Raw genomic sequence first — 20,735 nt, forward strand, 5'->3', positions numbered from 1 at the left:
AAGGGATTCCTGCTCAGTATCTGTGAGATAATCTCTTTCAGTAAATAGCTACAAAGCTGTTAATTTTAATCTTTTTTTTGTTAGTGGCTTTTAGTCATCAGGCAATCTCAAATGACTTTTTAAAGTTTGAATGCGTTACAGCCTGAAATCGTTAAAAACAGCAGTTATCAGTTACATTTATTTAAGGGATGACTTTCGAGGAAAACACACACTTTAAAAGAGTAAGCAATTAAAGACTTTAAATCAACCTACAAAAACAATTAAGTTTAACAATAACACCACCATGGAATCAACAATTTTGAAGATACGACAACGAAATTTTGCACCATGCTTTACATGAAATGAACGCATTTACGGTTAAGTTCCTTGTATTATATATACTTATTTTTTATTGAATTTAAAAGTTTTAGTTTCAAGAAATTAAAATTGTACGTTTTTTTGAGAAGCTATTCAAGCGATTTCTACAAAATTTTCTCTCTTTAATGTCCTTGCGCCGACCCAAGTGGCCGTGCGGTTCTAGGCGCTGCAGTCTGGAACCGCGAGACCGCTACGGTCGCAGGTTCGAATCCTGCCTCGGGCATGGATGTGTGTGATGTCCTTAGGTTAGTTAGGTTTAGTTAGTTCTAAGTTCTAGGGGACTAATGACCTCAGAAGTTGAGTCCCATAGTGCTGAGAGCCATTTGAACCCTTTAATGTCCTTACATATAGTAAGCTTCTCTCATAAGGTTTCTTAAATATATAGAAAAAGATAATTTCAATAATTTTTAATTATAATTCTATAACTACAATATAAAATGTATGTAAATTCCAAGCACCCTGCTTACGCTTAGAATTTCAAAATTTACTCTTGAGTCAATATTTGTTGGGTTTATAGAAATAAGCTTACAAAATTTGATAATTCTAGCGTTTATACATTCTGGGAAAAAGGACATAAACCTTAAAAAACGCTATTTTCAGAAATTCAGTTTTCAACGTGACATTTTCCCTTACATCACTTCTTGAGAAGGCCCCAGATTTGTACTGAGGGTTTTCTTTCCCTTCACGTCATCTTTTCTGGTTTCCTGTTTTCTGCCTTCTTTCCTTCACCAGGTCTTTAACTGACTTTACAGATGCAGAGAGGCGTTGTAAATCTATGTTTCTCAAGAAGTCTTCAGTGAAATTTCCTATCTTGAAGTCCATCTCTAATAGAAGGACTGCATAGTACAAGGACTGCATCATAAGTTGCAATTCCTACAACTGCAGCAAATGAAAATGGCAAAATAAGAACTATTTCTTTGTAAACAAAGGAGCTGATTCGTTATTCTTTCTAAGATGAGCAACAAAATCGAACACAATCTATAAAACCGAAGACTGTATGTCACTGCTGTCTAGAATTATCCCGTACAAGTCGGTTTGAAAGTAATCTACAGAGTCGTTCAATAAAATTTTTCTGCTTTTGTAACCGCATTGTCAATATATTTAAAACTGACGTTTCGGTCTCTGTTGCAAGGTACCTTCTTCAGGGTGTATTTGTTTACTGCTTAATGAGAAAACTTTGATTCTTGTATACTTGCAAGCATGGCTGTTGTCTAATTCTGTCAGGCTTTTTAGGATGAGGGGGAGGGATGTCAGAAGTCTTCATTGGTGCTTTTATTATTTCTTTTCATTGGTGAAATCCCGACGTTTTGATTGATGTTTGCATTACTGCTTGCGACTGGTGGAAATCGGCGAAGGGAAGACCAGGCGGCAGCTGTGACGTGGCGTTGTTTTCCTGCTTTCTAGCGCCGGCCGAGGTGTGCCAGTGCTCTATCTACCTGTAGCCGCTGTGGTCTCCCGCGAGCCTCCATATGTCCCTTAAGGTGAGCTATCGTCCCATAGCGCAGTTATTGCTGGCAGCCAAGACGTCGGAAGTGGTACCCGTCCTCTCTGTTCATGTCGACCGGTCGCTTGGCTATTTCTATTGTCTCTCTAATCTTCCTCCTGAAAGTAAGATGCTGTTTCGCCAGTACGCGTGCTTCACCAAAATAAATGTTTCCCGAACTCATCCTGATGTTCAGCCACCGCTGACTTGGTGTGCGTTATTAGTCGGATATATCTTTCGTGTTCAGATATCCGTGTGCTGATGGGTCGCCCCGTCTCGCCTACATAGACTAATCCACATTCGCACCTGATTTTGTAAACTCCGGTGGCATCTCATTTGTCAACTGTATCTTTCATTGTGTGAAGAACATCTTTTATTCTGTTGCTGCTTCGGAAAATCGGTTTGATGCCTGCTCGGCGGTGAATTTTGACGACCCGTCCAGTGACACCTTGAACGTATGGTAATAGAGCGATGACTTCTGTTTCCATTTGCTCTCCTCTATTGGCTTCACTCTTTGTCACCATAGCTTTATTTATTACTTTCAATCCATAACTATTGGCACAAAAAATGGACTTGAGGTTTTGTAGTTCACTCTTTAGATGTTGCTCACCGCTGAGCCTGTGCGCTCTCTTGGTTAAAGTGTGCAGGGCGAATTTCTTCTGCATAGGGTGGCAATGGGAAGAGGCATGCCGGTATGTGTCAGTATTGGTTGGCTTCTTGTGTACTCTATGGCCCAGTTTACCATCAGGCTTTGTGTAAACTTCCACGTCGAGGAAACGTAGCACCCCATTCTTTTCTGTTTCCATAGTGAATTGGATTCTGCTGTGCCGCTGGTTGAGCTGTTGGTGGAAATTTTGTAGCTCTTCCTCTCCATGTGGCCAGACAATGAAAGTATCGTCAACATATCGGAGCCAACAATTCTACGCGTAATGGTGCGGACTGGAGTGCTCTTGCTTCAAATGCTTCCATAAAGATGTCTGCTGCAATAGGTGAGAGAGGGGAGGCCATATCTACACCATCTGTCTGTTCGTAAAATTCCCCTTTCCACCTGAAATAGCCGGCCGGTGTGGCCGAGCGGTTATAGGCGCGTCAGTCTGGAACGGCGCGACCGCTACGGTCACAGGTTCCAATCCTGCCTCGGGCATGGATGTGTGTGATGTCCTTAGATTAGTTAGGTTTAAGTAGTTCTAAGTTCTAGGGGACTTATGACCTCAGATGTTAAGTCTCATAGTGCTCAGAGCCATTTGAACCACCTGAAATAGTTGCAACAGGGACGGAAACGTCGGTAGTATATATATATACTGAGAATGCGGTCACAAACCCAGAAAATTTTTGTTGAAAATGAGAATGGCTGCGGAAGCCTATGTTTACACGGAGTCATTGTTCTCAGAGCTAGTACTGAAGTGTTTATTCAAAAGGTGGGCGTGGCTGGAGGGTTCCATCACACATCTATTTTTAAGGGAGTTAGCATGCAATTTCATCATTTTCCATGAGTTATACTTATAAATAAAAAAAATTAAATGAAAATTTACATTTTCGCTAAATTTCATGAACGTCCCCTCAGAAAAAATCATACTGATTCATTTACAACATTATAATGTATAATACTGAGTAAAATAGCCTTTCCTGTAATCTTACTTGTCCTTCTGCTATAAAATCGTACAGGAGTTTATACACTTTCATGTTTTCTGTCGCTAAATGAGTTTGAACGTCCGTTGATAAAATATTGCCAGAGGACATCAGACGCTGCATTAGTACTGTATTTTCTTTGCATCTTCTTTGGCAGGTTAGGAAAATGTGGTCAATATCTTCCTCGTCACTGTGTTCAAATGAAGAATACGCAATCATGCCGAGACGGCAGGGTTTTTGCCGAAATCTCCCCTGACTGAATCGAAATCATGCCATTGTCACTATAAAGGTTCTGCTGAATTTGCGATGTTGGTACCAAGGACGTGATGAGAGATCATTTTTAACATTTGATATTCATTTGAAACCACCACGGGAAGATTCAAAACGCTAGCCAGTATTGGTGCACACAGGTCGTCATCAGAACCGTAAGATGAAAGCAGAAATGATCACACTGATACGTAACGTTTTACCATGGCTTTGTGAAGCATTTTAGGATTGCATATAACGAAAATAAATTGTTAACAGTTTAGTCACTCTCATTCTTCCACGACAAAAAGTCATTCTTTCCGTTCACTTACAATTTTGCTATAAATCTGAAGTTTGTTGTGTAACACGCAAATTTATATTTATACCGTGGCCCTCTGCAGTTACAAACTTGTCTTCTCCAATATTCACGTTATTACACGGAAGCCTACACATTAATTGCAAGTACGAGGCGTGCCACTTGGCTACTTCACGTGTTTATGAAAACCGTGAGCATCCCGTGGCAAGTCTTCAAGAGCAGCAGATACACAGTGTATGGCGAAAATAGTGAAACACACTCGTATAAAAATAAGGAGAATACACTATAGAAAACACCTCGAAATTAAATATTAAATGATGTTAAAAAAATTTATTAGGTATCCATCATAAACTTATTACGTATCCATTATAAAATCCTTCTCTTTAAACACTCACAGCATGGTTCGTAGAGGCTCTGATATACCTCGGCTAAAGTTTCGACTGGAATGTTATTCAGAATCACAGTCCCCTTCCGTTGATTCTCTTGAACATCCACAAAATGCCCCCCCCCCCCGCCCGCTCCCTCCCCATTGAAGACAGGTTTGGCTATGCGGAAAAGCATTAAAAGCGGCCAAATCAGACGCGGACAGTAATTCCAGCTTTGGAAAAAAAAAAGAAAGAAAATGCGCGCCACAACACTACCGTGGTCCGGAAGGCAGCGACAAAGGATAAACGAACACTATAGAACATCTTGACGTATACTCGAAAAACACAATTGCCAAGCGCTACGAATAAAATTATTGTTAGAACGAAAAACATTATTCTAGACAGTTTCATAGTTGTTCGAGTAATAACGACAGTAGTTTCTTTTGCAAAAATTCAATCCCGGTACGAACTGAACCGAACGTGTAGCTTAGGAGCATAAGTTCAGGAATGCATAGGTTCCAAGTTATGGCCCAACTGAACCGACCATTGACTGGAAATGGTTATGCTCTCTTACTTGTAAACCATCTGCAGCTATTCATCGTCTTCATGTCCACAAACAACGATTGAATTTTTATGGATGACAATGCACCATGTCACCAGACCACAATTGTTCGCGACTGTTTTGAAGAACATTCTGGTCAATTTGAGCAACCGACTTGGCCACCCAGGTCACCCAGATCGTCCGACACGAATTCCACCGAACACTTACGGGACGTAGTCGAGAGGTCAAGTCGTACTCAAAATTCTGCTCCGGTAACACCAATATTTCAGAGGGGCACTTCCAACTACTTGCTGAGACCATGGCACGTCGAGTTGCTGCACTGCGTTGCGAAAAAGGAAGTCCGACACGATATTAGGAAGTACCCAGTGATTCTTGTCATTTCAGTGTATTCTCATCTCTACTAGTTAATCTCTACTAACTAATTTTTCCTAGATTCACTGCCGTGGTTTGGCGCTGAACCTAGGCGTCCCGGTCTTTACGTCGCCGTGTTTTCTTCACACTTCAAGTATCAAAGGTGCTGTGTTACTGACACCTTGCCATGCATTCTTGGAATTTTGTTAGGGATAGCTGTAGCCGCTTTGCTCGCCGTACGCCGTTAGCGGAACTGTTTAAATCTTCCCGTAGACCACAGAAATGAACTGCAATTCTCCAGCAGACCGGTTAACAGCGGATTATCCTCTAGAACTGAAAACTGACACGGAAAAAAATCCAAATGCAACTACTGGGTAGTAAGGGTATCGTACGTAAACTGCGAAATCTATCAGCATTGCTGAAGTGCCGACAATAGTGAAATATGAGAGGGTAACATGAATACAGCTAAACGAACGCAGAACAATAGTAGCTGCTTTCCACAGGCTGAAATACGGAAAAAAGCAATCTTTGTTTCGATATTGCGTCGTAGGAGTCATTCTGGAAGTAAACTGTCTAGGAATGGTGGTTATTGTTTGTGGTTCAAAGTGCTCTGAGCACTATGGGACTTACCATCTGAGGTCATCAGTCCCCTAGAACTTAGAACTACGTAAACCTAACACCAATGCCCGACGTAGGATTCGAACTTGCGACCGCAGCGGTCGCGCGATTCAAGACTGAAGCGCCTAGAGCTGCTCGGTCACTGCGGCTGGCTATTGGTTGTATTTTTAGAGCACTTAATGATGAGGTTTCAGCTTCTGAATGCAGAAAATGTGTCAACGAAGAAGATAACGCACTTGATATGCCACAAAACGTCTTTATTTGAGCTGAATGTCTGTACCACCTCCGAAGTTTTTATCGGTAAGCCCTTACAAAAGTAGTAGTTCTTTTCTGAAGCTTCATTAGCACATGTTTTATCCTCATAGTGGGGCATTTCCTCTATAAGAGCTGCGAAACCTATCTGATAGCTGAATGCCTTAATTGAATGCAAAGACAGTGTCCATCGTTTCACTTTAACATCGCAGTATGATTAATATTCTAACAACCTTGCCACTTAAACACAGTATTTCTAATTACGTGATGCTGTCAGCTTCGGTCACTTTCAAAGTCATGGTTACAGAGTGTTCTATTAAAACGTAAATTGGTGCACGTTGACGTTGTTTTCAGGTTCTTCGGTAGATGAATGTTGAATTATGAGTTTCGGCCGTAGGAATGGCTGGCGTTGTCGACTGAGCACCCTACACTGCGAGGACGGATTGAAATTGAGCTGGAGGTTCTGCATCTACATTTTCTTTCCTATTCCAGTCATGTATTAAGCGAGGGATGATCTCTCTTATCTTATGACCACTACGCTATATATACAATGGCAACAACAGAATTGTTGCCCAGTTTTCTTCGAATATAGATTGTCTAACTTTAACGAAAAAAGACTTCGCGAGTACTACAAGGATTCCCATTTAAATTCCGCAGTCATTCAGGTATACCAATCATTTGCGATCTCCGAAATCTTTCGGTTTTCATACCGAGGTGATAAGGACCCTAAGCCGTGGAACAATCTAAACGCACTAGTGGCTTGCTACAGACGCATCATCCTTTCCCTGACCTTTCCGACAAATCCAAATCATCCGTTTGCTTTCTTTAACACTGATTTTGCGTGATGGTCTCATTTCATATCGATTCTTGGTATTACCCTTTAAATACTTATACGATGTGACTTGTGCATGACGTATACTACTTATTATGCAGTAGGACTGTGTTGTTGACGGGACTTCTCCCGCTCCTTCTGTAAATATTTTAATCTAATCCGGTAATGAAACCCAGAAGAAAAGGAGCAGTTAAGTCAGACGTGATTTTCGGACAGATGATTCCCTTTGACCACGTTAAGACTGTTCCTATCTTTGTGCTGCGGGTAATAGTGAGAAACTAACACACTACCATTGTACGGAATATCAGCAAGTTCTCGTCCAATAAATGTTATTTTCTGTTGCCATAAGAGGCTATGAGACTCTTCGTTTCAATAATAACCATGTTGGGAACGTGCTACAGGTTTCAGTGACAGGAGACATATGGCTTATTGTTCTCCGACAAATTTACGAAGACGCCATTAAACATCGTCACCGTCACGTACAACGCAGTAATTGCACGTCCGTTCGTAGACCATTCCCGTAATAACCTTGTCAACATTAAGGCCCGCACGGGGATTTACGTATCCATTTATGGACGCTGTGACACGAACAAACGCAATAATTTTTTTTTTAATCTTTGTAGTAGGTGAGGTTGTCCAGAACTATTTCTGAAGTTACGGAAGTACAAAACTCTCTTTAAACTTTGACCTAATTCTGCTCGTAGTACAGGTAACACAGTAACAGTCATGCTAAGGTATTTCAATTACGTTGCAGATACCGTAAATAAATGTGTACCTCCCTAAGGCAAAGTCAATTCTGAAGACGACAAAACTGCTCAAAGAAAATAAAATTAAATTCATATCCCATACTGTTAAAATCAACTGTAAATTTCTTGCACCATAAATTTCTGCGATTTGTCAAAAAAAAAATTATTTACTGTAACACGAGTTGTTAGAGGTCTCAGTGCTAATTAGTTACATGATCCATAGATCATCGGCACGATTTTTTTCGAAATACTGACGATCGAGTCATTTTGCAGGCTATGTATATATGACGTTTGAGTAAGCTACCTCGACGTCAGACTGTCTTAAACAAAATGAGAAATATTTATTAGTCCTTCAATTTAGTTTTCTTTAGCTACATATGCTACCTACTTCAATTAAATATTCATCTAGTGAAAGGAAAAAGTTGTCGAGAAACAAATAATTTGAAACTAGGTTCAAAATTTTCTTTGATTCCCATCAGACATTTAATGTTCTTGGGTGAGCGATTATAGATTTCTGTGGCTGCGTATTGAATTCCTTCTTGAGCCACGTACAGCGTTATTACTGAACAACAAACGTCACTTTTTTTACACCGAGTGCTATAAATGTTACTTTTATAGTAATTTATTTACAGTTTAGAATTTTGTATAATACGTTTCGTTATTTATTATGAATTTGTGTTCAAATGTTTAAATGTAACGGAGAAATTCTTGAGCATTTTAATGTTATATTTTTATTAGAAAAATAAAAAAATAATAGCTTGCGACTGACGTTTCAGGAGCACACACGTAAACGTTATTTACACAACACTTACTTTAGAAGAGAAAATACAATGAATTTAATCGAGCTACATGTACGGAAATGAGCAAATCAACTGACTGAAACCGTTCTAGATGAAGAGACTGATATCCAACAAAACGAACTCCTCTGTCTCTAAAAAGAAAACGTTATAACGTTCACCGCCAATCCAAAATAGTGATCAGCTAATATCCATTGACCATTTCAAGCTTTTACGCTAAATTAGACAAAAATGGTTCAAATGGCTATGAGCACTATGGGACTTAACTTCAGAGGTCACCAGTACCCTAGAACTTAGAACTACTTAAACCTAACTAACCTAAGGACATCACACACATCCATGCCCTAGGCAGGATTCGAACCTGCGACCGTAGCGGACGCGCGGTTCCAGACTGTAGCGCCTAGAACCACTGGGCCACTCAGGCCGGTTAAAATAGACAGCTTCCATGGTAACCAATGCGAGAAGTAGCAAGTATCACAGTGTTTACGTTTTCTGCTTTTTGTTCTGTATTTGGACAATAGCTAATTTTTCCATAATTGCTCTTAAACTATGTATGACTGCAGTTTTTGTCGTGTCTATCTCTAAAAGTGAAAGTTCGAGCTCTATAGCATATTATGTGCTCGTACGCAGTACGACAAACACCTTTCTGTTAAAGACCAGTTTTATTTCGCGTTGATTAATAACGACCTGATCGAGTTTTCACCAGCATCATCACTTGAAGAAGACAAGGAGGATAAACGTAGAAATTTCGATACGTTTTATGGGTTAGTTCCGGATCAATGCTGAGACCCACAACAACAACACTATCATATCTTATAAGATTAAGTAATTTATATTTATTTGTAAAAATGTATTTATGACTCTAGATTAACTTTTGAAATTTGAAGTCCCGAGAGTTTGAAATGTGGTTCACTGTTTCGGCAGCTAATCAACGTCATCAGCCATTCGACATAAACTGCTCGACACAGGGTTACTATAGCCCTTTCCATTGCATATATTCTTCAGCTATGCTCATCTGTATTCCATCTGGATATTTTCAGATGCTGTGTTCTCACCTTCTGTTAGATCACCACCTGGGTCTTTTCTTAACTCTCAGAATCTAGCAAAGGATATTCTTGCTCTACCTCAGAGTACTTTAATATAAACACAAACATTCTCGACCGCCAGAAAGTTTTGGTTCTGTAGTTACCCGTTTCGGTCAGTTTTTTACTATGTTCAGACCTCATACCATGATTGTAGGTGGTGGCGGTGAACGGAGCAGGTGTCACGACTCCACGAACTTCAAGTGCTCAATCAAAAAGCTAATCTAGGCTATTTTTCTTTTATGTTTACTTATTTCCTTTCCATATAGTAGTTGTCCCCAGTCACAAGGACTTAAGTCGTATCACTGTTCGTTTTTGGAGCATCACCTGCGACCAGCTTTGCGAAAGAAGCGGCGACGTTTTCTGCGCAGCCCTCCCATCATTTTGTACGACAATGTGCGGCCGCATACAGCACAAGCTGTGGCTGCTCTGTTTAGTCGATGGAACTGGGGAGTACTGTACCATCCGCCATACTCCCCGAACTTAAGTCCTTATGACTTTGAATTGATTCTGAGGATGAAGGAACCATTTCGTGGCATCCGCTTCAGAATTGTTCCAGAGATTCGGCAGGCAGTAGACTGCTCCATTCGCACCTTCAACAGAACAGGCTCTGCTAACGGTATACTACGCCTTCCACATCACTGGCAATGGGTTCTACAGAACACTGGTGACTACATTGAAGGACAGTAACAGGTGCAAACATGTAACTGTTTTGTATCGGTTGTAAATAAATAGTTGCTACTGTTCAAATTCCAACCCTCGTACAAACAGAATTTTTTTAAATTATATACTTTACATTCCAAATCTTTCACAGTAACACTTGTGTCATCTGTTAAGAGGGTAATTTTTGGCATGTAATCTGTTCTCTTCAAGCCTGGCACTGGTGTTATGGAGCACCCAATTAGCTCTATGGTTTGCATTACATTTATGATGTCGCACAAGCGTGATCTGACGCAACTATTTCTATCAATCCTTGGTAGTCATACATATGATCAATGACAACGAAAGCCGGCTACGTATTAATAGTCGTTGAATGACGCAACCAGCCAAAATACTTTTTAAAATGTTATATTTCAGTGCCATACATTGATGTAACTGACAATATTAGGTGTGTGAAGATAAGCATGGAAGCCCAAAAAATCCTCAACGTAACTGAAAATATCAGGCATCTGAAGATGGACGTGGTAACCCGAAACCAAATATGTAACGGAAATAAATCACTTTTAAAATTGTTGGTGGCTGGTGGTGTCATTAGTAGCTATCATTAACGGCTGCAGAGTTCACAAGATCAAATATGGATAAAATAGCTACATATCTATCTTGATCAATAGTTCTAAATTACTTCAGCCCCTGCTATTGTGTCTCATAGAACAGAAAAAAACGAAACAGCTCTTACAGATAAATATCACATATACTACTAATAACACAACAGTGAAGGTACTGGGGTATGTTAGCCATCTTCTCCAATATATATATATATATATATATATATATATATATATATATATATATATATATATATATATATATTTTCTCCATCATTTCGGTTATCAAACATCCTTTGTTACTCAAAATGTAGCACTATGTTAGTTTAGTCAGGGTAAACCAGTGAGCTCAATTCTCACTGAGCTGACGAGAGTAAATTCACTCTATATCCAGTTTTACCAAGATATTGTTCTTTAGAAATTTCTGAGTTAATTTCGTTCTTATTTAAAAAAATCTTCTCTATTACGTAACCGTTCTCAACATATGCACATCTGTCTGCGTAATCACTATTCCCATTTTGTTGGAATAATAGTATCAAATAAGTTCACAACTATACTGAAATGCAGAATTGAAGGATAACTTTTTGGAGCCCCGTAATTCCCATCCTTCACGACGCTTAAGTTTGAAATTTGGATCGAAGTTCTTTACAGAATCTCTCTGTAACGGTGCAAAAGAATGACACCCTGCGACGTCATCCTCGTGATCGACGGCGCTTCAAATAGCAAGGTGACGACACTTGCGAAAAAAATATCACAGCCCAGAAGTTCATGTGGAGTGTAAGGTTCAAATGGCTCTGAGCACTATGGGACTTAATATCTGAGGTCATCAGTCCCCTAGAACTTAGAACTACTTAAACCTAACTAACCTAAGGACATCACACACATCCATGCAAGAGGCAGGATCCGAACCTGCGACCGTAGCAGTCGCGCTGTTCCGGACTGAAGCGCCTAGAACCGCTTGGCAACAGCGGCCGGCGGCGGCGCGAAAGCAGCTACGAACACTGACTGCAGGTTCATGGCACTCTCGATTTTTGTATGTACAGGTGCATTTTTAAAATTCTCAGTAAAGGTTGACGGCTGCCACCGAGGGTTTTGGCGAACGATGGGAGGCTACTAGAGGACCCTTTACCGTTTCATTCACGCAAATCTGAATGTCGCGTCCCTCATGATCACACCTCAGGACGACACAAGGTAGGACTGCTGAAAAAGCATAAGCACCATTTTCTGATTCGGATTACTTTCAAATTTCGTCGAATGGATTGGAACGGCCCCTGGTGGTTCCAACCTGTACGCGAGACAAAAAATTGCCATCGCGCTGCGCTCCAACCGGATGCGGTCGTGTTCGATGGGGATGCAGACTCGCAGTACCATTACATCTACATGGATTCTCTGCAAATCACATTTAAGTGCCTGGCAGAGAGTTCATCGAATCATTAGAGAGGGGTTGAAAAGCCCGATGGTGTCAGTAATGACAGAGATTGTGAAGAACGTCTTCCTGTAGCTCACTGCACTGCGAACTGTCCTTTTCGACAGTGAAATGTGTGGGAATCAATGCCCCAGGGAAAGAGGTGTTTTCACTGACGCCGTTCATGCCACCTCCTGCGGCCTTTTCGTGCCGATTCTCAGCGGTGGTGCTTCTGGAATGTTTTACTTTGCCACTGACAAGAAAACATCATAATTTCAACGCTGGGCGTCGCGATTCTGACCTCCATCGCAGAGGCGTGAGGGGTGAAATGTGGTAAAGAGAGGATGTGACGAACTTCCCATAGTGTGGCACGTCCACGATGGCACTGGGTGGAATCGTTGTGAAATTTGCTGCCAATGTGACGTGATTAACCCACCTTACACGCCAAATGAACTTCTGAACTCGATACGACTCTTTTTCACGCATCTCACTGTTTATGACGTCATATCTCTTGAAATATATGTCGTACAATGATATAGCCTTGCAGGTTCAATCATTGGAATATGTGGGTTCTTTCTGCAAAACATATTGCGAGTAGATTTGGTAATAAGGAATTAATAAATTAAAACCTCAAGCCAGGCGTTTTACTGCATGAATAACGAAAATATAGCAACCACGAATTACAATTGTCTAGGCGTTGTCAATGATAAATAGTTTAGAAAATGTTTGAAACTGTGTGTACGGTTAGTTGCAATCACTAAGTGCTCTCATTCTCAAATGCTGTACGAATTTAGTTCAGGGTTTGCGTGCGGCGAGTTACGCTGTGTCAAGATTTATACACAACTTCTAGCTGCAACACTTGTTTAACTGTATCAGACTTATGACATAAGATTATACCTATTCACGAGAAGTTTATGACAGCATTTTAGTACTTGAAATATTGGAAATAGAATTTTTGTTGCCCATGGAAGCCGTTAGACAGGCGGCCTGCAACTAGGAATGTGAACCATGAACCACGAACCACAAACCATGAGCAGGAAAAACTAGTTGGTAACTTGGGAAGCACTTCGTAGGCTAACACCTATTCAACTCCAAGCAATAAACTCAGGTGTCCTAAAATCCAGTATTGTCTTCAAATGGGTTAAATGGCTCTGAGCACCATGGGACTTAACTGTTGAGGTCATCAGGCCCCTAGAACTTGGAACTACTTAAACCTAACTAACCTAAGGACATCACACACATCCATGCTCGAGGCAGGATTCGAACCTGCGACCGTAGCGGTCGCGCGGTTCCAGGCTGAAGCGCCAAGAACCGCTCGGCCACTCCGGCCGGCTCTTGTCTTCATACGAACAAAAAGAAACGACGTTATTTGCACATATTAACACTGATATTTGTGACAAACTGGGACATACTACTGTATCATAAACTTCCATGAGATTGTACTACGCTTTTAATTACCTGACGCACACACACACACACACACACACACACACATATATTGTAACCTTCTACACAAAAATTTAAAGGACAATTATTTAATATAAATGGAGCCAAGTGAAACTTTCCCACAAAATGTTGAAAGACTATAATTTGAATGTTAACAAGAATACAACCTAACGTAACCTCCCAGCAAATAAATTCAATGACAATGACCATTAAACAAAAATTAGCAATCTGACTCACAAATAAAAAATGAAAAACAATTCAGTACTAATGAAACTTCAGTGATAATGATAATTCAATTAAACCGAAATATCGGTCTTTGGCCCTGTGCATAAATCAGAATTAAATTCTTACCTCATTGTAACTGCTAACCAGATTTCTGCTCTTATTGTTCCGCACTGCTTGGAGGAACTGCATTGCAAATGATAATATTCCTTTTTTTTTGTAATTTAACTGAAATTTGTCTTTAAGGGAAGTGGAATGAAACCTTTTTTTTTTTGTAAAATGCTTTGAAATCAAAATTATTATTGGGGCGCTTGTTGGAAATTAATTACAATAAATAAACTTTACATTATCTGATGATTAGCTTAATTAGCAATATACCTCATTCAGCATCTTGACCAGTGTTGCCCACAGACTGCTCTGCATGACGTCTACTAGCGTACTCCACGACGACTACCACTGAACTGCTCTCAACGACTACTGACTGAGTACTGCCCTCAACTAGACAGAGCTACAGACTCGCAACGACTGACCGACAGACTGAGAACCGCTCGCAACACTCGCGCGGTCAAGCGCATACTCTCTGGTCACAGATGCTACAATGCCTCGCCATCGCTGCTATGTTACATACGTGTTTCATAACCCTCCACTGGGGGGCAAAAATTTGGCAGCGATGGTGAGTCATTTGGACTTGCCAAGCGCGGCAAAATTTTTCTTTAATTAACAAACTTCTACAACTTACAGAATATTTAGATGTAGTACATGAATTAAATGTTGTGCACACGCACTAAGTACAAAATATATCAGACAAAGACAAAATGTGAGTACAAAACATAGTAGCAAATCAGAAAAATGTATATACAAATTATTTGACAGATAAAGTGCACAGGCACTGAAAAATTCTTTAGCATATTCAGAACAAATAAACAGACTGGCAAAAAATATTATGTTGACAAGTGACATGAGTGCACATGCACTGCAGTTGAGAACATATCAGTAAATGATGAAATGTATATACAATTAGTAACAAATGACATAAGTGCATACGCATTGAAGTATTGAATATACAGAATAGTACAAATCATATTGAAAAATGAGAAAAGTGCACAGGCACTGAAGTTCAGTAGAAAACATATTAACACACAACATAAGTGCACATGCACTGTAGTTCAGAACATATCATTAAAATAAAATAATAAATAAAAAAATGTATATACAATATAAAAGACAAGAGTGCACATACTGTACTTGAGAACAAATCGAAAAAATGTCTTAGGTATTTTTGCAATAAATAAACATAATGGCAAAAATCATATCGACAAGTGACATAACTGTACTCGTACTGGAGTTCAGCGAATCAAAAAAATGTATAGTCATGAACATAAATAATGTTAGCAAAAAATTATTTTCACTATGTGACAAGAATTAGGATAGGAAAGGGAAGGATTGCATCATGGTTGTAGCACTTTAGATTGCACACAGCTGTTCTGAAAGTCCATATCTTTCCACAGAAGTACAACACCAAGTGACACAATTTGCAGTTCTTTTCCCATCAGAATTCATCAGTGTACCCAAGACACTGAACTCTCGTAGTAATATTTCATGTTCTCATTTTGGCAGTACATTAGGTACACCAAACAGTGGGACCATAATAACGTCTTCATCGCTCATGGTGGTGGACAGCATGTCGTGTCAACACCACGCTTTACAAGGCACACCAACGTAGAAGTAGTGCAAACCCAAAGGTAGTGCTCCATGATCACTAGGATAGACAGGACAAATGGACATTGCAGTAATTCAGGGTAGTTAGCTCATGAGGTGAAGGACATTAAGTCACATAATATTGACAATTACAGTTTTCATTTGGGGCATTCATAGCCCAGTGTTGAACATTTCTGTACCATGAATGTAGTATTACAGAAAAATGTTCATTAATTGTTTTACATAGAATCAGTAACCTTCTTTTCCTAGTTACAAAGCATTATTAAATAATCGCATTCTTTTCCAGTTACAAAGTATGGCATCATTAATTAATTATTTGTCATTTCAATAGTAATGATCATTAGCCTTTTCCTATTTACAAAGCATTATGAAGCAATCGCATTCTTTTTCAGTTACAAAGTAAGGCATCGTTAATTAATTATTTGTCATTTCAATAGTAATAATCATTAGCCTTTTCCTAATTACAAAGCATTATTAAACAATCACATTCTTTCCCAATTATAATGCATAGTTAATCATTTGTCAGTTCAATATAGTAAGAATCATATTCTTTTCCAGTTACAAAGTATCAACATTGAAAACAAGAGCTAATTAATGGCATAATTAATAACCTAATTCATTGAGTGACATTAATTATTGGCACTCAGTGGCCATCAAGTATCGAATAGTATAGAACATTGTTCCTCATTCAGTATTATTCAGATCATTAAGAAGTAATAACAATTCATTGAGTGACATTCAGATCATTACGAAGTCATTATTAAAAAATCAGCTAATTACAGTCATAGCATTAATAATCATGGGCATTATAAGTAGTCTCATTACAATAAACCGTGGCAGTTATTAGCCAGTCACAAAGCATTATTTTATACATATATTTTTTTGTATCATTACGAAGTCATTACTGAAGTGACATACTATTCAGAGTTGATCAGTATTATTTAGAACTTTCTCAAACTGGTATCACTATTTGGGACTGATAATACATTTTTTTGTTAGCAATGCATTGCGTTTGGTAATTATAAGAGAAAGCAAGAAGAGAGAAAAAAAAATTGGTAGTGGGTTGTTCCTGTGTAACGTCATTCGTCATGAGTCAGCTGTAGCAAGGTTATGTAACAAGGCAGTATATGTGATCACATTTATAAATGATAAACACAAATGGGTTAAAAAAAAAATGCAAGTACTAGAACAGGTATAATAAGTAACAGGTTTAGTAAGTATCATGAAAAACTTCTCCTGGAAAAAATACAAAATGGATTATTGACCTGAAAGAAGAAACGCACACTATGCTGAAAAGTAGTGAACTTCGAATTAACAAGTAGTGAAATGTGTATAAAATGTGCTTCATAGCTGTCCTTTCCAAAACTTTCCGTCATCCTACTATGCAATATAACACCTGCTGTCAAAACAAACTGCAACAAATACTTAAATAACTACGTAGCATAAATACATAACTTCAACATTATCCTCATCTGTAAAGAAAAAACTTCATTATTCATCACTTCATTATTCATAACTCCATCATTATCATCACCTGTAAAGAAAAACCTCATTATCCATAGTAGCACACTCTTCATCATTATTCATCATCACTCATTATCATCTGCAAAAAATCACTTCATTACTCATTACACAACTATTCCTTATCTCTAACATATTTCATCACTAAAACTAAGATGTGTAGTTCTGTCTGACAGCCTGCATCAATCGCCTTGTATTCTGAAAGAAAAAATTAGTTAAGACTGCTATTCTGCGATGTGTATTGTATATTCTTGTTAATGCTTGTTAATCCTGATCCATTTACTCTTCCTCATAAAGTTATTGCATCTTCTATCGTTTATTCCGTAGGTGAAATTCCCATTTCCGTTTAATTTATTTTCTTTACACGTTATTTCTTTCTGAAAATGATGAACAGAAATTAACGTCTTGCATTTAAATCATATACCCACTAAATAATTACTGATTAACGGTAACATACTTAAGCATACAGCCTAACATGACAGAAAACGTAATATGTCGAAAGCACAGACAGTGTTCAAAGGCAAAAATGTAAGGCAAAAATGTCAAAGTCAACTGGTGTGTGTTATATCTTAACTATTTCATAATGCATACTAACAAAACAGAAAAACAATCATACATACAAAAAAATGGAAAATGTGCACGGTCTGACGTGTAACGACAAGAAAAGCGACCTGCTAACCTTACCTTGCCGGGCACTTGCCAAGAAAAAATACGACACTCATCAGTAGGTAATCATATAATTGCATAAGTGAATGGCATCATAGCATGTTACATCATAAAGTGATTTCATTCAATGAACGGTTTAATGTTTGAGATATGGTGATTGCCTTTCGATTTTCTGGTTCTCAAAGTTTCGACGTGTACAACATTGTGGTGAGGGATGCTGCGAATCCGATATGGACCTGCGTATAGAAGTTCAAATTTACTGCACTTACCTTTTAATTTGCTGGATAAATAGTGTGTACGTACTAATATTTTCTGTCCAACGTGAAAGTCGCGGCGTGTACAAACCTGTTTTTGCTGTCTTCTCCGGCGCTCTGCGGCACGTTTGATGTTGTTCAGCGCAATGTCAATTATTTCGTGGTGTCGTAAGCGACGAGATGTAGGAAAATGTACAAATTCTTTAATTTTGTTTGGTGGTTCAACATTTTTCAGTATAACAGACGGAGATAGCATAGTGGATTCATTTGGAATGGAATTAATTACATCTTGGAATGAGAGTATGTGTGTATCCCAATCAATATGTCTTTTGTGGCAGTATATTCGGCACAGCTTACCAATTTCTTTCATTAATCTTTCACAGGGGTTCGAAGAAGCGTGGTACTTGGATATATAGATCGGAGAAATGTTTCTGGCTCGTAACATGCGTGTCCATATGCTACTACGGAATTGAGATCCATTGTCAGAAATTACTTTCATCACATGCCCTACATGAAATAGAAAATGTTTTACAAATGCTTTCGAAACAGTTTTAGCAGTAGCTTTGCGTAACGGAGTGAAAGTAACAAATTTTGAAGTGAGCTCAACAGCGACAAAGATGTAGCAAAAACCTCTGTCAGTTCTCGGAATCGGACCAAAAATATCTACTGCGGCCATGTGTCTTAATTTAACAGGTACAATGGGATATAAAGGAGGAATATGTGAAGTGGTGTCTGATTTAGCTTTCTGGCAAATTTTACATGACGCTAAAACTCGTCGTATACGTTTCTCCATGTTGTTAAAATAACAGTTCTGTCTCAGTATAAGAAAACATTTTCGTGCTCCGTAATGTGCGTAACTTAAATGAGTGTACCAGATTAGTTTGTTAACAAGTTCGTCAGGGATGCATAATGACCAATTGTTGCTGTCAGGGTGAGAGCGGCGAAATAGAATGTTATTGCGTACAGTGTAATGTTGTCTAATCGTAACATTATTCTTATCTTGCCAAAGCTGTTTAATTTCTCTCCACACATTGTCTTTACTTTGCTCCTTTGCTATGTCCTGTAATGACGATGAGATAAAATTTTCAAATGCAACTTGTTGAATGTACATGACACTGAAATTTGTTTTGCAGAAGTTGGTTGCTACGTCTTGCTGATTGTTGCCGAGAGAACGCGATAGTGCGTCTGCTATAACATTTTGTGTGCCGGGAATATGAACAATTGTGAAATTAAATTCCTGTAAATAAAGCTTCCATCTGCTTAACCTGTCGTGAGTGAATTTAGCTGAAAGTAAAAATTGTATCGCTCTGTGGTCTGTGTAAACTGTAGTGTGTCTTCCATAAAGAAAGTGCCGAAATCTCGTAAAAGCCCAAACAACACATAATGTTTCAAGTTCAGTAACGGAATAATTTCGTTCAGCAGGTGATAGAATGCGGCTTGCAAATGCGATGTTTTTAATTACTGTAGAACCATCTTCTTCAATTTCCTGAAAAATATGTACGCCTAAAGCTGTGTTGGAACTGTCGGTGGCAATGGAAAAATTTCTGGTAAGATCTGGGTGCGATAAAAGTGGTGCATTCAACAAAGCGTATTTCAAATAACATTTTCGTGGACAAGATTCTGTGTGTCAAAAGTATTGCTTACATTATTGGAATATGCAACCTGTACTGTATTTAATCATATTCTATCTGACGTGTTATTGAATGTACGCTGAAAATTGTACTAATTAATTTTACGTATGTCGTGATAGTCATTTCCATACGGCGCATTGCGATAGAGATTGAAATACTGTTTTTTCTGTACGTAGTTATTTCCTCGTGGCTATGCGTTACTATTTGTTGTAGCTGGGACTATACGTGCACGCGGCGGAACATTAAAGCCTGGTTGACCTTGTAGACTGCATTGTTGGTTACATATGCTAAGCGGCTGACTTTCATGCTGTTGTGGAGAAAAATGTCTATTGTTACCAAAAATGTGTTTACTGTTACTGATAATTTTAAACGTACTGATGATTAAAATTTTCTCAGTTATTAAAATTACGCTGGTAGTTGTGGAGTGCCTAATAAAAATTGTCACTTTCGGTATAACTTGTCTTATCCGATTTTCTTTACATATTCTTAATTCTAAATAGAGCAATAGTTAAAGAGCGGTTTTGATAGATATAAAGGATAGTAGAAGAGAAGGCAGCAGTGCAGAAAACTAAAGATGAAACAGCACTACTACAGCTCGGGGCCCTATGCTCGCTACGGCACATATTCATTAAAGTGTAATGAATCCCCTGAGGTTAATTATGCGCTGCAAATACATTTCAGCTTTTCCGTTGCAGGCAATGGCGGTAAAAATCCAAACCAAAATTGCTGCATTCTTGCCAATTCTGATTTCTGCATTATAGGCAATGCTGTTGAAAGTACAAAAATAAATCGACGTATCCAGTTCAAATCGTGTACCTGTGCTCTGTCATTATTAAATTCCTTAGTTTTTCTTACGGATAAAAATTGTTCGTAATCAACGTTTTCGTCACTGAATTTGACAACACGTTCACGTTTGTGTGAAAATCTATTTGTCTGTGTCATTTCAGATTTTAGGTCGCGTAGCTTTTCG

Source organism: Schistocerca cancellata, chromosome 3, assembly GCF_023864275.1.
Source record: "Schistocerca cancellata isolate TAMUIC-IGC-003103 chromosome 3, iqSchCanc2.1, whole genome shotgun sequence".
Classification (NCBI taxonomy): Eukaryota; Metazoa; Arthropoda; class Insecta; order Orthoptera; family Acrididae; genus Schistocerca; species Schistocerca cancellata.